We start from the raw sequence: 12,396 nt of genomic DNA on the forward strand, positions 1-12,396 counted from the left end.
TTTTCTCTCAATCACTGTCGACTTCCTTTGATCTTTCTTTCTTCTTTCACTTCACCTTCGCCTTCAGTGTATCTTTCGGCCCTCTTAAGAGACACACCCCCTTGTAGCCACTTCTATACTTCTGTCACCTAATTATTTTCCTATCCTTTCCCCTGTAACGTTTCTGATCCTAGCTATAGCATCACTATCCAGAATATGTTCACCTGAGTTATGTTCCTCTTATCCCCACGCATCTAATAATCAGCTCTTGGTCTCCCTCCACCTCTCACGAGTCATAGTCTGAGGCAGTGTCTCCATCTTGGAGAGACAATCCCTTGCACTTGTGTTGTTCTACTGGCGCTGCCGGCTTGAGCTTTGGTCAGCAGTGGCAAAAGAAGGACTAATGGATAGTGAACGTATACTGGAGCAACAGAGTGTATGGATTTATGAGAGCTTGATTAAATGAGAAAAAAAGAGTTTAGTTGAGAGAAAAAATGCAACCTGGCCCGTACAGGGATTGAACCCACAACCTTGGCGTTATTAGCACTACACTTTAACCAGCTGAGCTAACCGGCCATGAGTACTAAAGATATCCTTTTTCCAGGTAATGCAGATAGATAGAAGAGTCGGTCTCACTATCGCAATTCCTTCATACTTTTCTCCTTCCGCCCCCTGTCTGGATTACAATAACAAGAGCTGTGGAGTGCTGCACGCCAGCCTCAGTGCCTCTTCTTTCACTCAATCTCACTGTGTGCTGTGATATCTTTGTAAAATCGCTTGTTGCCGGAAAAAAAGGAAAGGAGGGATAGTATTTTTATTCTTTTACAACAAAACCCAAAATGCATCGGCTTGCTTGGTCATTAAGTTTACAAGGCCAGCTGCTTTTGAGATATTATAATTATAGTGGTTATTCGGCGTTGGAGGTAAGAGAGTTTTTTTTAGGTCTGGCCGTTCCTTCTGCTTCAAATTACTTGAGCTCATGTCAACAAAGTAACAACAAAACATAGCCAACGGTTCGTTGCTCAAGCCTTCCCTACTGCGCCTTCCCATGTCTCTCCTGCCGACCACAGTGCAGGAAATCTGAGTTTGCATTTGCGCGAAGAGACGTACAACACAAGAAGGCGCGCTTTTGTACGCCGGGCACCACCCGGCCTGTGCATTCCTCACTGTCGTGAGATCAGTTTACTCAGCAGAGCATGACGCTGCAATTGGTTAGTAGGGCAGGCCTGACCAGAATAGTATATTTGGGGTCATGTATTTGATTGCATTTTTAAAACAGTAACAGAACTTAACTGCAATGTTTAAATAGGTCTAGACATATTTAAACAGTGTCAATTTAATAGAAGAATTGTGGACAATTCAGAGGGGAGGCACCAATGTTTTTTTTTCCCATTGGGTGGATGCAGCATTAAAGAGTTTGAAGACCACTGGTCTAAGTGGACACTAATATACCTGGATGCTCCTGAATTCTCGCAACAGATGCCAGCAAACCTGGCTGGAGAGCTACTGTGTTGGACTGATCCTGTCGATTCAAGTGGTCTTTCCTAGAGAGTCGGAGGTCATGGAAATAGATGGAGTTGATGGTAATCTACAGGGCTTTGAAGTTTTCCCATCATCATCTGTCTCAAAAAAATGTGCTAGTAAAGACAGAGAATAAGGTAGCTGTCTTTTACATTAACCAACAGTGAAGCATGCATTCAAAATCCTTCAATGCAATAGCAGAACAATTGGGTTATTGGGCAGAAATCAACCTGTTGCACACGTCGGCAGTACACATCAAGGGCACTGACAATGTGATGGCAGACAGCTGGATGTTTCCAAATTTGCTGGAGTTGACGTTATCCAGGTCGTTGTTTTGAGAGATATGCCGAGAGTTTGTGAAACCCTTTCTGGATCTCTTTTCAAACAAGGACAATGCTCATCTTTGTCGATTCTGATCCAGGCTTCCGGAACAAGGAGCCTAGGTAGTGGACGTATTGGTGATAAAGTGGCTGAGAAGTCTCCTTTATACATTCCCCCACTTTTTATTGATCCAGATGGTTCTCTTCAAGTCTCAGCAGGGGGGAGGGAACTTTATTCTTGTGGGCCCTTATTGCCCAGAGATGTCATGGTTTCCTCTTCTGAACCCCTGGCTCTTCTACCTCCTTGAGTACTGCTCAAGTGTGTCTCTGTCAGAACGTCGTCCCTGACCTTCTTGCTCCAACTCACTCTATCGCTTTGGAGGTTGAGAAGTCTGGACTGCTAGCAAAGGGTCTTTCCTCTTCCTTAGTGGAGTTAATTCAGCACTCCAGCAGGCCTTCTACTTCGAAGTCTTACTCAAAGAACTGGAAGTCTTTTGAGACGTGATGTTCTGCTCATGATCTTTTGGCACCTACCTGTAGTTTGTCTGCTATTTTGCATTTTCTTCTGAATGGGTTTCACTTGAATCTCTTTCCACTCTGAAAGCTCATTGCTTTGCGATAAAGGTTTTTAGGGACTTTTCTGTACCTTCGTCGATGATACAATCTTTGGTGTCTAGACTGTTCTGATCTTTTGTCAATTGTAAGACCAGTTGAAAAATCCCTTTTCTCCAACTCAGAATCTTCCTACTCTTTTATAGGCTTTGCAATTTTATCTCTTTGAGGATCTGGATACTGTAGATATAAAGACTGTTTCCTATAAAGTTATTTTCCTATTTCCTATCACCTTGCTGAGAACAATTGGGGAGCTGGGAGCCTTAAAATGCTGTCCTCTCTTCATTTGATACTTTGGAAGATGGGGTAACTTTAAGGCCTAGCCTTACCTTTGCTGAAAAGGTTAAGTCTATTTTTGATAGATCTTAGGAAATAATTCTTCCTTCTTTCATTCCCTCTCCTTCCTCTCCGGAGGAACATTTGCTGAATACACTTGATGTTTAAAGAGCTCTTTTCATTCATGTCACCAGGCCTCTGCAGTTCAGGAAAACCGACTCCTTGTTTGTGACTTTTGGACAGCCTGGAAAAGACAAGAAGGTGACTTTTATGACTCTGAGTAGGTGGATTAAGTTGTCAATTTTTCTGGCTTTGCAAGGCTTTTTAGAATATCTTCCAGTTCAGGGATGGTCTACGAGAGGAATGGCCACCTCCTGGGTTGAATTCCAGTGAGTAACAATCTAGGAAATTCCTAGGGTGGCTACTTGGTCCTCAGAGCATACAGTTGTCAAGCATTATGGCTTAATAATTTTTCTGTTTAGCATTTGAGTACCAATGTTTTGAACTCTGCATTACCCTTAGTCCATCTTGTCTTTGTCACAAACATTACATCCTGCCCACCTTCCCATCAGTCCTTTGGCAAGGGCTTGGCACCCAGGTTGGGTGCATGGGGCTAGCATTTAAGGATCCTCCTGTTCTTTCTTCCTGTTGGAAGGTGACATCACCTTACTTTGTAATGACTGTCACAAGGACGCAATGGACTAAGGCTAATGAAGATTACCAATAAGTAACCAACGCATCACCACTCTTTCTGAATGTGCGTGGCTCATTCCGCAGGACTAATTCTTTGTATGATTCCTGGATTTTCAGAAGCCCTTTGATGGCAGCACCCCCACACTGAAAATTGTTTCAGCACCACTGTACAAGGGTCAGTTGTCATGCTCATCTGCGGCGTAAATTTGCATTGAAGTAGTCTAACTCCCCAGGCCTTGTCTTTTGCTCAATTTGCCTTTGTGAGTTTTCTCTCAATCACTGTCGATTTCCTTTGATCTTTCTTTCTTCTTTCACTTCACCTTCGCCTTCAGTGTATCTTTCGGCCCTCTTAAGAGACACACCCCCTTGTAGCCACTTCTATACTTCTGTCCCCTAATTATTTTCCTATCCTTTCCCCTGTAACGTTGCTGATCCTAGCTATAGCATCACTATCCAGAATCTGTTCACCTGAGTTATGTTCCTCTTATCCCCACGCATCTAATAATCAGCTCTTGGTCTCCCTCCACCTCTCACGAGACATAGTCTGAGGCAGTGTCTCCATCTTGGAGAGACAATCCCTTGCACTTGTGTTGTTCTACTGGCGCTGCCGGCTTGAGCTTTGGTCAGCAGTGGCAAAAGAAGGACTAATGGAAAGTGAACGTATACTGGAGCAACAGAGTGTATGGATTTATGAGAGCTTGATTAAATGAGAAAAAAAGAGTTTAGTTGAGAGAAAAAATGCAACCTGGCCCGTATAGGGATTGAACCCACGACCTTGGCGTTATTAGCACCACACTTTAACCAACTGAGCTAACCGGCCATGAGTACCAAAGATATCCTTTTTCCAGGTAATGCAGATAGATAGAAGAGTCGGTCTCACTATCGCAATTCCTTCATACTTTTCTCCTTCCGCCCCCTGTCTGGATTACAATAACAAGAGCTGTGGAGTGCTGCACGCCAGCCTCAGTGCCTCTTCTTTCACTCAATCTCACTGTGTGCTGTGATATCTTTGTAAAATCGCTTGTTCCCGGAAAAAAAGGAAAGGAGGGATAGTATTTTTATTCTTTTACAACAAAACCCAAAATGCATCAGCTTGCTTGGTCATTAAGTTTACAAGGCCAGCTGCTTTTGAGATATTATAATTATAGTGGTTATTCGGCGTTGGAGGTAAGAGAGTTTTTTTTAGGTCTGGCCGTTCCTTCTGCTTCAAATTACTTGAGCTCATGTCAAGAAAGTAACAACAAAACATAGCCAACGGTTCGTTGCTCAAGCCTTCCCTACTGCGCCTTTCCATGTCTCTCCTGCCGACCACAGTGCAGGTAATCTGAGTTTGCATTTGCGCGAAGAGACGTACAACACAAGAAGGCGCGCTTTTGTGCGCCGGGCACCACCCGGCCTGTGCATTCCTCACTGTCGTGAGATCAGTTTACTCAGCAGAGCATGACGCTGCAATTGGTTAGTAGGGCAGGCCTGACCAGAATAGTATATTTGGGGTCATGTATTTGATTGCATTTTTAAAACAGTAACAGAACTTAACTGCAATGTTTAAATAGGTCTAGACATATTTAAACAGTATCAATTTAATAGAAGAATTGTGGACAATTCAGAGGGGAGGCACCAATGTTTTTTTTTCCCATTGGGTGGATGCGGCATTAAAGAGTTTGAAGACCACTGGTCTAAGTGGACACTAATATACCTGGATGCTCCTGAATCCTCGCAACAGATGCCAGCAAACCAGGCTGGAGAGCTACTGTGTTGGACTGATCCTGTCGATTCAAGTGGTCTTTCCTAGAGAGTCGGAGGTCATGGAAATAGATGGAGTTGATGGTAATCTACAGGGCTTTGAAGTTTTCCCATCATCATCTGTCTCAAACAAATGTGCTAGTAAAGACAGAGAATAAGGTAGCTGTCTTTTACATTAACCAACAGTGAAGCATGCATTCAAAATCCTTCAATGCAATAGCAGAACAATTGGGTTATTGGGCAGAAATCAACCTGTTGCACACGTCGGCAGTACACATCAAGGGCACTGACAATGTGATGGCAGACAGCTGGACGTTTCCAAATTTGCTGGAGTTGACGTTATCCAGGTCGTTGTTTTGAGAGATATGCCGAGAGTTTGTGAAACCCTTTCTGGATCTCTTTTCAAACAAGGACAATGCTCATCTTTGTCGATTCTGATCCAGGCTTCCGGAACAAGGAGCCTAGGTAGTGGACGTATTGGTGATAAAGTGGCTGAGAAGTCTCCTTTATACATTCCCCCACTTTTTATTGATCCAGATGGTTCTCTTCAAGTCTCAGCAGGGGCGAAGGAACTTTATTCTTGTGGGCCCTTATTGCCCAGAGATGTCATGGTTTCCTCTTCTGAACCCCTGGCTCTTCTACCTCCTTGAGTACTGCTCAAGTGTGTCTCTGTCAGAACGTCGTCCCTGACCTTCTTGCTCCAACTCACTCTATCGCTTTGGAGGTTGAGAAGTCTGGACTGCTAGCAAAGGGTCTTTCCTCTTTCTTAGTGGAGTTAATTCAGCACTCCAGCAGGCCTTCTACTTCGAAGTCTTACTCAAAGAACTGGAAGTCTTTTGAGACGTGATGTTCTGCTCATGATCTTTTGGCACCTACCTGTAGTTTGTCTGCTACTTTGCATTTTCTTCTGAATGGGTTTCACTTGAATCTCTTTCCACTCTGAAAGCTCATTGCTTTGCGATAAAGGTTTTTAGGGACTTTTCTGTACCTTCGTCGATGATACAATCTTTGGTGTCTAGACTGTTCTGATCTTTTGTCAAATGTAAGACCAGTTGAAAAATCCCTTTTCTCCAACTCAGAATCTTCCTATTCTTTTATAGGCTTTGCAATTTTATCTCTTTGAGGATCTGGATACTGTAGACATAAAGATTGTTTCCTATAAAGTTATTTTCCTATTTCCTATCACCTTGCTGAGAACAATTGGGGAGCTGGGAGCCTTAAAATGCTGTCCTCTCTTCATTTGATACTTTGGAAGATGGGGTAACTTTAAGGCCTAGCCTTACCTTTGCTGCAAAGGTTAAGTCTATTTTTGATAGATCTTAGGAAAGAATTCTTCCTTCTTTCATTCCCTCTCCTTCCTCTCCGGAGGAACATTTGCTGAATACACTTGATGTTTAAAGAGCTCTTTTCATTCATGTCACCAGGCCTCTGCAGTTCAGGAAAACCGACTCCTTGTTTGTGACTTTTGGACAGCCTGGAAAAGACAAGAAGGTGACTTTTATGACTCTGAGTAGGTGGATTAAGTTGTCAATTTTTCTGGCTTTGCAAGGCTTTTTAGAATATCTTCCAGTTCAGGGATGGTCTACGAGAGGAATGGCCACCTCCTGGGTTGAATTCCAGTGAGTAACAATCTAGGAAATTCCTAGGGTGGCTACTTGGTCCTCAGAGCATACATTTGTCAAGCATTATGGCTTAATAATTTTTCTGTTTTGCATTTGAGTACCAATGTTTTGAACTCTGCATTACCCTTAGTCCATCTTGTCTTTGTCACACACATTACATCCTGCCCACCTTCCCATCAGTCCTTGGCAAGGGCTTGGCACCCAGGTTGGGTGCATGGGGCTAGCATTTAAGGATCCTCCTGTTCTTTCTTCCTGTTGGAAGGTGACATCACCTTACTTTGTAATGACTGTCACAAGGACGCAATGGACTAAGGCTAATGAAGATTACCAATAAGTAACCAACGCATCACCACTCTTTCTGAATGTGCGTGGCTCATTCCGCAGGACTAGTTCTTTGTATGATTCCTGGATTTTCAGAAGCCCTTTGATGGCAGCACCCCCACACTGAAAATAGTTTCAGCACCACTGTACAAGGGTCAGTTGTCATGCTCATCTGCGGCGTAAATTTGCATTGAAGTAGTCTAACTCCCCAGGCCTTGTCTTTTGCTCAATTTGCCTTTGTGAGTTTTCTCTCAATCACTGTCGACTTCCTTTGATCTTTCTTTCTTCTTTCACTTCACCTTCGCCTTCAGAGTATCTTTCGGCCCTCTTAAGAGACACATCCCCTTGTAGCCACTTCTATACTTCTGTCACCTAATTATTTTCCTATCCTTTCCCCTGTAACGTTGCTGATCCTAGCTATAGCATCACTATCCAGAATCTGTTCACCTGAGTTATGTTCCTCTTATCCCCACGCATCTAATAATCAGCTCTTGGTCTCCCTCCACCTCTCACGAGACATAGTCTGAGGCAGTGTCTCCATCTTGGAGAGACAATCCCTTGCACGTGTGTTGTTCTACTGGCGCTGCGGCTTGAGCTTTGGTCAGCAGTGGCAAAAGTAGGACTAATGGAAAGTGAACGTATACTGGAGCAACAGAGTGTATGGATTTATAAGAGCTTGATTAAATGAGAAAAAAAGAGTTTAGTTGAGAGAAAAAAGGCAACCTGGTCTGTACGGGGATCGAACCCACGAGCTTGGGGTTATTAGCACCACACTCTAACCAACTGAGCTAACCAGCCATGAGTACTAAAGATATCCTTTTTCCATGTAATGCAGATAGATAGAAGAGTTGGTCTCACTATCGCAATTCCTTCATACTTTTCTCCTTCCGCCCCCTGTCTGGATTACAATAACAAGAGCTGTGGAGTGCTGCACGCCAGCCTCAGTGCCTCTTCCTTCACTCAATCTCACTGTGTGCTGTGATATCTTTGTAACATCGCTTGTTGCCGGAAAAAAAGGAAAGGAGGGATAGTATTTTTATTCTTTTACAACAAAACCCAAAATGCATCGGCTTGCTTGCTCATTAAGTTTACAAGGCCAGCTGCTTTTGAGATATTATAATTATAGTGGTTATACGGCGTTGGAGGTAAGAGAGTTTTTTTTAGGTCTGGCCGTTCCTTCTGCTTCAAATTACTTGAGCTCATGTCAACAAAGTAACAACAAAACATAGCCAACGGTTCGTTGCTCAAGCCTTCCCTACTGCGCCTTCCCATGTCTCTCCTGCCGACCACAGTGCAGGAAATCTGAGTTTGCATTTGCGTGAAGAGACGTACAACACAAGAAGGCGCGCTTTCGTGCGCTGGGCACCACCCGGCCTGTGCATTCCTCACTGTCGTGAGATCAGTTTACTCAGCAGAGCATGACGCTGCAATTGGCTAGTAGGGCAGGCCTGACCAGAATAGTATATTTGGGGTCATGTATTTGATTGCATTTTTAAAACAGTAACAGAACTTAACTGCAATGTTTAAATAGGTCTAGACATATTTAAACAGTGTCAATTTAATAGAAGAATTGTGGACAATTCAGAGGGGAGGCACCAATGTTTTTTTTTCCCATTGGGTGGATGCGGCATTAAAGAGTTTGAAGACCACTGGTCTAAGTGGACACTAATACACCTGGATGCTCCTGAATTCCTCGCAACAGATGCCAGCAAACCTGGCTGGAGAGCTACTGTGTTGGACTGATCCTGTCGATTCAAGTGGTCTTTCCTAGAGAGTCAGAGGTCATGGAAATAGATGGAGTTGATGGTAATCTTCAGGGCTTTGAAGTTTTCCCATCATCATCTGTCTCAAAAAAATGTGCTAGTAAAGACAGAGAATAAGGTAGCTGTCTTTTACATTAACCAACAGTGAAGCATGCATTCAAAATCCCTCAATGCAATAGCAGAACAATTGGGTTATTGGGCAGAGATCAACCTGTTGCACACGTCGGCAGTACACATCAAGGGCACCGACAATGTGATGGCAGACAGCTGGAGGTTTCCAAATTTGCTGGAGTTGACGTTATCCAGGTCGTTGTTTTGAGAGATATGCCGAGAGTTTGTGAAACCCTTTCTGGATCTCTTTTCAAACAAGGACAATGCTCATCTTTGTCGATTCTGATCCAGGCTTCCGGAACAAGGAGCCTAGGTAGTGGACGTATTGGTGATAAAGTGGCTGAGAAGTCTCCTTTATACATTCCCCCACTTTTTATTGATCCAGATGGTTCTCTTCAAGTCTCAGCAGGGGCGAGGGAACTTTATTCTTGTGGGCCCTTATTGGCCAGAGATGTCATGGTTTCCTCTTCTGAACCCCTGGCTCTTCTACCTCCTTGGGTACTGCTCAAGTCTGTCTCTCTCAGAACGTCATCCCTGACCTTCTTACTCCAACTCACTCTATCGCTTTGGAAGTTGAGAAGTCTGGACTGCTAGCAAAGGGTCTTTCCTCTTCCTTAGTGGAGTTAATTCAGCACTCCAGCAGGCCTTCTACTTCGAAGTCTTACTCAAAGAACTGGAAGTCTTTTGAGACGTGATGTTCTGCTCATGATCTTTTGGCACCTACCTGTAGTTTGTCTGCTATTTTGCATTTTCTTCTGAATGGGTTTCACTTGAATCAATTTCCACACTGAAAGCTCATTGCTTTGCGATAAAGGTTTTTAGGGACTTTTCTGTACCTTCGAAGATGTTACAATCTTTGGTGTCTAGACTGTTCTGATCTTTTGTCAATTGTAAGACCAGTTGAAAAATCCCTTTTCTCCAACTCAGAATCTTCCTACTCTTTTATAGGCTTTGCAATTTTATCTCTTTGAGGATCTGGATACTGTAGACATAAAGATTGTTTCCTATAAAGTTATTTTCCTATTTCCTATCACCTTGCTGAGAACAATTGGGGAGCTGGGAGCCTTAAAATGCTGTCCTCTCTTCATTTGATACTTTGGAAGATGGGGTAACTTTAAGGCCTAGCCTTACCTTTGCTGCAAAGGTTAAGTCTATTTTTGATAGATCTTAGGAAATAATTCTTCCTTCTTTCATTCCCTCTCCTTCCTCTCCGGAGGAATATTTTCTGAATACACTTGATGTTTAAAGAGCTCTTTTCATTTATGTCACCAGGCCTCTGCAGTTCAGGAAAACCGACTCCTTGTTTGTGACTTTTGGACAGCCTGGAAAAGACAAGAAGGTGACTTTTATGACTCTGAGTAGGTGGATTAAGTTGTCAATTTTTCTGGCTTTGCAAGGCTTTTTAAAATATCTTCCAGTTCAGGGATGGTCTACGAGAGGAATGGCCACCTCCTGGGTTGAATTCCAGTGAGTAACAATCTAGGAAATTCCTAGGGTGGCTACTTGGTCCTCAGAGCATACATTTGTCAAGCATTATGGCTTAATAATGTTTCTGTTTTGCATTTGAGTACCAATGTTTTGAACTCTGCATTACCCTTAGTCCATCTTGTCTTTGTCACAAACATTACATCCTGCCCACCTTCCCATCAGTCCTTTGGCAAGGGCTTGGCACCCAGGTTGGGTGCATGGGGCTAGCATTTAAGGATCCTCCTGTTCTTTCTTCCTGTTGGAAGGTGACATCACCTTACTTTGTAATGACTGTCACAAGGACGCAATGGACTAAGGCTAATGAAGATTACCAATAAGTAACCAACGCATCACCACTCTTTCTGAATGTGCGTGGCTCATTCCGCAGGACTAGTTCTTTGTATGATTCCTGGATTTTCAGAAGCCCTTTGATGGCAGCACCCCCACACTGAAAATTGTTTCAGCACCACTGTACAAGGGTCAGTTGTCATGCTCATCTGCGGCGTAAATTTGCATTGAAGTAGTCTAACTCCCTAGGCCTTGTCTTTTGCTCAATTTGCCTTTGTGAGTTTTCTCTCAATCACTGTCGACTTCCTTTGATCTTTCTTTCTTCTTTCACTTCACCTTCGCCTTCAGTGTATCTTTCGGCCCTCTTAAGAGACACACCCCCTTGTAGCCACTTCTATACTTCTGTCACCTAATTATTTTCCTATCCTTTCCCCTGTAACGTTGCTGATCCTAGCTATAGCATCACTATCCAGAATCTGTTCACGTGAGTTATGTTCCTCTTATCCCCACGCATCTAATAATCAGCTCTTGGTCTCCCTCCACCTCTCACGAGACATAGTCTGAGGCAGTGTCTCCATCTTGGAGAGACAATCCCTTGCACTTGTGTTGTTCTACTGGCGCTGCGGCTTGAGCTTTGGTCAACAGTGGCAAAAGAAGGACTAATGGAAAGTGAACGTATACTGGAGCAACAGAGTGTATGGATTTATAAGAGCTTGATTAAATGAGAAAAAAAGAGTTTAGTTGAGAGAAAAAATGCAACCTGGCCTGTACGTGGATCGAACCCACGACCTTGGCCTTATTAGCACCACACTCTAACCAACTGAGCTAACCAGCCATGAGTACTAAAGATATCCTTTTTCCATGTAATGCAGATAGATAGAAGAGTTGGTCTCACTATCGCAATTCCTTCATACTTTTCTCCTTCCGCCCCCTGTCTGGATTACAATAACAAGAGCTGTGGAGTGCTGCACGCCAGCCTCAGTGCCTCTTCTTTCACTCAATCTCACTGTGTGCTGTGATATCTTTGTAACATCGCTTGTTGCCGGAAAAAAAGGAAAGGAGGGATAGTATTTTTATTCTTTTACAACAAAACCCAAAATGCAACGGCTTGCTTGCTCATTAAGTTTACAAGGCCAGCTGCTTTTGAGATATTATAATTATAGTGGTTATTCGGCGTTGGAGGTAAGAGAGTTTTTTTTAGGTCTGGCCGTTCCTTCTGCTTCAAATTACTTGAGCTCATGTCAAGAAAGTAACAACAAAACATAGCCAATGGTTCGTTGCTCAAGCCTTCCCTACTTCGCCTTCCCATGTCTCTCCTGCCGACCACAGTGCAGGAAATCTGAGTTTGCATTTGCGCGAAGAGACGTACAACACAAGAAGGCGCGCTTTTGTGCGCCAGGCACCACCCGGCCTGTGCATTCCTCACTGTCGTGAGATCAGTTTACTCAGCAGAGCATGACGCTGCAATTGGTTAGTAGGGCAGGCCTGACCAGAATAGTATATTTGGGGTCATGTATTTGATTGCATTTTTAAAACAGTAACAGAACTTAACTGCAATGTTTAAATAGGTCTAGACATATTTAAACAGTGTCAATTTAATAGAAGAATTGTGGACAATTCAGAGGGGAGGCACCAATGTTTTTTTTTCCCATTGGGTGGATGCGGCATTAAAGAGTTTGA

This window comes from Pleurodeles waltl, unplaced genomic scaffold (assembly GCF_031143425.1).
Source record: "Pleurodeles waltl isolate 20211129_DDA unplaced genomic scaffold, aPleWal1.hap1.20221129 scaffold_357, whole genome shotgun sequence".
In the NCBI taxonomy this organism is placed as follows: domain Eukaryota; kingdom Metazoa; phylum Chordata; class Amphibia; order Caudata; family Salamandridae; genus Pleurodeles; species Pleurodeles waltl.